This window comes from Limulus polyphemus, unplaced genomic scaffold (genome assembly GCF_000517525.1).
Source record: "Limulus polyphemus unplaced genomic scaffold, Limulus_polyphemus-2.1.2 Scaffold96, whole genome shotgun sequence".
NCBI lineage: Eukaryota > Metazoa > Arthropoda > Merostomata > Xiphosura > Limulidae > Limulus > Limulus polyphemus.
Window position 1 is genome coordinate 1,093,841 of NW_013665706.1, and position 5,685 is coordinate 1,099,525.

General features: G+C 32.4%; 1 protein-coding gene across 1 annotated transcript in view; it reads left to right on the forward strand.

The window, feature by feature from the left end:
- Positions 1-5,685, forward strand: part of LOC106469402 — a 108,980-nt gene that overhangs the window by 64,393 nt on the left and 38,902 nt on the right. The window lies entirely within an intron of this gene.

Here is a 5,685-nt window from a genome sequence, read left to right on the forward strand (position 1 = left end):
GAAAATTAAACCTTATTTTCAATAAGCAATCCTGAAAAATATTCGGGGGTGCTTAACTTTTTTTCCAGGTGTATATATAAAAATCACATACATGGACGAAATCTGATGTTAATGCTTCACAGGCTTAATACTGATTCCTAAGCATGTTTGTGATATTATAATCATGTTTGTTGAACAACTAAGCAAAATTATAGATAGGCAAACAATTATTTATAAGTATAAGGAAAAGTTTTATTGATGTTGGAACATACTGCATGTTTTGACAGAACACCGACATTAGAAGTTGTCTTGGCTAGGCTACGCATTGGTTACAGTTTTTTAACTTGTTGTTTTCTTTTATGTGGGTCTGATCTGCCAATATGTGGCCTTTGTGGTCACAATTGTCCACATTTTACTTTTGTGCCATCATTACAAATGTGAGCGGTGGCACCATTTTATACATGCATTTTCTAAGGTTTTTCACTGGCCTTTTTAATTCTATCTAGTTTTTTATCTTTTTTTGGACATTATTTTGCTTTTAGCTTGTTTTCTTTTTATATTTTATGGTATTTTACTTCTTTTTGCATTTTTAACAGTTGTTTGGCACAGATAGCCTAGCTTCTTTGCATCATAAAGCACCTGTCAAAACATGTAGTATATTTCACCATCACTAACATTTTTCCTTATACTTATATATCATTGTTTGCCTACCTATTATTATATTAGCATAATGTGCTTCCTTACTGAAGGAAGCCAAACAGAGCAAGAAATATATACTTACACCCTAATAGAAAAATTTTATATTTGTACAGTGCATAGGCCTTAGATTTATTGTCGTCTTTCCAAAGAACCCAATAAACATTTTTCATTTAGAAATCTGAAGTAGATTTTGAGGGAAAATATGTCTTCTATTGGTACTACCTTCTGCACTTAATGATCCAAGTACTGAACATAAACATATGTTGTATAACAATTATAATTTGCATAATATGTCAAGAATTAAACTGCTTATGACTTTGAGTTAAACAAATCTTCTGAGTTTGAAAAGACTGTAGGTCTAAACATGTGAACTACTCAACTCTCAAGCTGTAACTATGTGTTACTAATTTTGAAATGCATTTCAACAAGTCTTTTTTAAATCTCTCTTGCTTCGCAGACAATAATAAATGACTAGCAAGTTCAAATTTATGAACAAACTTTTTCAAAATCAAACTCAATTTTAGAATAAGAGATTAAGAATTTATGACAAGTTTGTTGAGACAATTGGCCACACTTAAAAGTAACTATTCTAAGGAAAAAAGTTGCTCTATTTCTATTTAGTATTAAACTGTCAGACAATACTCTAAATATGTATGAAAAGAGTTTTTGTGTTAAAATAAGTTAAATTATTTTTAATTAAGTTCAATATCTGTTTTGAAAAATACAAAAACTGCATAATATATCTTAATTCATATGAAGATGAAACTACATGCACAAATTATATTATTTTGAAAAATAAAAAAACTGTAAATATATTTTAATTCATATGAAAATGAAAATACATGTACAAATTATATTATTTTTTTCTAAATTATTGCTTAGTTTTAGCTAAACCATTATTTAGCAGAAACGTTCATTGATCCCATCATATAAATAATTAAACCAATTGATTTTTATTTCGTGATTAAAAATTCTCATCTGAAAGCCAACATTCCCATGTGAAAACTGGAAATATTTTAAGTTTCCAGATAGGATTTGCTTGAATTTCCAGTAGTGGTATATTCAACTTTGGGATTCCATTTGCCTCCAGTTGTGAGTCTTCAAGCCAAATGGAATCTCTAGCAGGTGAGGAGCTCTTTGTTACCTGCTTAGTTGCCTCTTGCATTCACACCTGCATTATGTATGGTAACCCTAGTATATCTATGCCCCACCCCCATTTATCAGTTATAGGGTCATTTGGGGTTGAACAGTCATTTGATAAAAACAACAACAAAAATTCATCCCAGTCTTGCCTTTATATTATGGGACTCTGTGTTTAAATTAATTTGTCCAGTTGGGACTCGTGTATGTCATATATACCTTTGCAGGTGTCCTAGACAAAAGTTTCACCTTTTGTGCTAGTGCAGCATGAGAAGGTAATGCTCTCAGAAGCAAACAGAAGATGCCATCTTGTGACTGATGATGCCTTAGTATGTACCTTTCTCACCCTCGCATGCATGTCTTAGCTTAGCCTTTGAGGCACTGAAGACAAGAAGACTGTTCTCCATATGATGTTGAATACTTTATAGCTTTATATTTTATTCTTTTTTAACCTAATTTTGGTGTTCCACTTACACTGTTCTAGAGTTGTCAAGCCCATCTTCAGGTCTAGCCAATTTTCTTTTTTTTTATTCTTTTTAGGCCCACTTACTAGGCCAGTTTTACAGCTTGGCCAGCCTTTTCAAATGAGAATGAAGGGAGCTTTAGCCCCAATAACATGTCCAGTTATGAATTATTACTAGTTTCTTCCTCTTAAAATCTTCCATTACAGTTACAACATATTCTGATCCTCTTATTATTTTATGTGTGTCTAGAGCAGTGAGATATGCTGAGAAGAATGCATCTCTTTCTGAATGTCCTCATTTTGGTTCATTCTTATGAAGCAGATCCACTCCATTCAATTCTCCCATGAACCCAGTTCTTTAACTTTTACATAGTTCTGAATTCACTGAAACTCTGCTTGATCACATATCTCATTCATAGTGGTCTACATTGTTACTTTCCTGCCTGTTAGTTCAATTTTTGGTGACCCAGTGATCCTTATGACTCCCTCCAGTTCCCTCTTCCATCACATTGTGGATATTCTGACTTTTAGTATTTCAAAGATAAGTCTACTTAATATGAATTATACATTTGTAGAATTATAATAAACTTCAAACAGGTTCTTACATTTGAAATAGATTCCCACCAACCTGTCCACAAGCAGGAGATTTATGGTTTTCAGTCTAAACTGCAACTAAATAAATTCTTTTGATGCAATTGCAATAAGTCATGTGGAAGGTGGTAGAATGGAGAATTCTGGGTAAGTTGACATATGCTCTGCATTTTGTCAAGGACATTTACAACCTGAAGTCATATGATTGTTGATAGCATGAGAGCAAACTTACAACAAAAAACTTTAGTATTTCCTATATAGCTACTGGTTTCAAATTCATTTTAGTTCTAAAATAGAAGATTTTGTGGTTGTTTATCTTGTACCAATAGAATTACTACCAGTTGATGGATAGTATGTGATGTATGGCAGCAGCTTCTCTGTTGCTGTTTAATTATTAATTAGATAATAATAAACCTTGGATTCTCTGAATCTTAAGTAAGTAATTTCAGTAGCAAAAAAAAAATGTGTTGCAAAACTGATTTGTGACAACATTTTGGGGAATCGTTGTCAAATGCTCTATTGTTCTGAAACCTAACCTTTCAATTCTTCTTAGAATCATAGATTCTGTTTGATGCTCATACTTCTTTTTATATATCTTTTAGATATTGTTGCCAAAGTGTACAGATTGTATGTGTGCTCTCTAAGTCCTTGATTTAGAAATGGACAGTTTCAGTTAAACTTCTTCTAGAACCTATTAAATTTATTCTGATGCTTAATTTTTTGAGATTAGTTTTGTCTCTAATGGAACTCAGTCAAAATTATTTAGATTATGTTATACCCTCTTAGTGGACTTTCAGTTTTGACAAACAATTTTATTCATTTAGCCCATGCTACAGCACTGATTTCAGGGACAGGGTTTAATTCTTTTAGAGAGGAAGATAATGTGGCAAGTGAAGTACTATACTTTCTTATTTTAGTCTGGTCTAGTTAAATGATGGTTTTTATTATTAAGGTGTTATTGCTTTACTTATTATGTTTTAAGCCCCCCCAGTGGCACAGCGGTATGTCTGCGGACTTACAACGCTAGAATCTGGGTTTCGATACCCGTGGTGGGCAAAGCACAGATAGCCCCTTGTGTAGCTTTGTGCTTAATTACAAACAAACAATATTTTGTTTTAAAGTAAAAACAAGAAAGAATTCAAGTGTGCCAACCATTGAAACACTGAAGTAAAAAAAAAACAGTAAGTTTACCTATTGGTTTGTGGAAAGTAAACTTGATGAATTGAGTAAGAAAGATTATCAGTCTTATATATATTTATTATATCCAGTTAGGTCTTATAAGGTGTTCTCCAGCTGCACTGTTGTGTTTATTAGATTGAGTAATTTTGTGCATGTGGTTTGCAAATTGGGTTTTATTTATGTGGCAAGAGCACAAGCCTCTTGAATTATAGTCTGATCTAAACCTGATATCCCGGTATGAGAGATGAGTGTAGTAAAGTTGAACTAATGTTTGCACCTTAAATAGCCTAGTATGATGCATAGTTTGACCCAAAGTTGATGGGTGATGCTGTATGAGCTTTAGCTTGAGAAAAAACATGCTTCTCATGGTTGTGTGTGTTGTGGCCAAAAAAACAACTGGACAGTGTGATGTTATTAACAGGAGTGATAGTTTGGTGATTACCCAATTTCTGTAACTCAGGCTGTGGTAATCCAAACTATCACATATTTTCAGTGGATGTACTCTACTGGACTCTTACTTCCCATACCAAATTACAAGGCAATCCATTAAGAAATACCTGAGATATAACATATTCAGTTTTGATTGAGTTTCTTCCTATTTGTTTTCTTCACACCAAAAGTAAGGAAACTTTAGTTTTTAGAAAAACATACTTTGGTATAAATATAAGCCACATGTGCAAAGTTATTGAACAATAGCCACTCAAATTTAATGAAAATGTTTGTGCATGCCTAGTCAAACAGTCACAAGAGCTATTGGTCTAACATTTTTACTACAGCTTCACCTAAGAGTAAAAGTGAACTGTTTTTAGTTGTTTTATAATTCAGATTAAAAATGGCTGATTTAGAGCAGCAAAAATATAAGGTGAAACGACATGCAGATACATAAAGTATTCGTTAGGCCAAACAAACTAGATTAGCAGTTTCTAGCACAAGTTTTGTTCAGTTTTAGACACGATGGTGGGTAAAATAATATACACAACCTAACTAACTAATGAATGTATATTTGCTGTAAAATTCTTATCAATGCTGTAAGTGTAGATACCAGTTTGGCCACCAATTTTGATTTCATTCCTTTAAGTCACACACTGAATCATTTTTAGGCTGCACTTTTTTTTCACACCTAAGGTGTTTTTGATTAGATTTGTATATCCAGAGTACTAACCTAGTCAACTGATTACAGCCAGGAATTTAACTCCACATTTTGGTCAGGGAAGATTACTTTTTACATTCTGATTAATCAAAATATATAATTGTGAATATAAAGTGGAACCTGATAATTTAGTATACATTCCATGAATTTCCATTTGCTTTACTGTAGCCATCTAATTATCATATCTAGTCTATTTGTTGATCAAAGATTATAAAATGTTTCTGTTTTCTGTGTCACTTGTGTGCACATTAAGTTATAAACTTCTTTATTCTTTCACATTTCAGTTTTTGACATTGAACAATACAATATATTGAGTATTATTTAAAATAGTAGTTTATCTGGGAAGAAAATTTATAATCTGGTTTGCTGTTTGAGGCTGATGTAGCAGTAACATAGATTTGCATATATATATATATATATATATATATACGGAGATTCTTATAGAGCAGATCCACTCCATTCAATTCCTACCCAGTCGAAACCC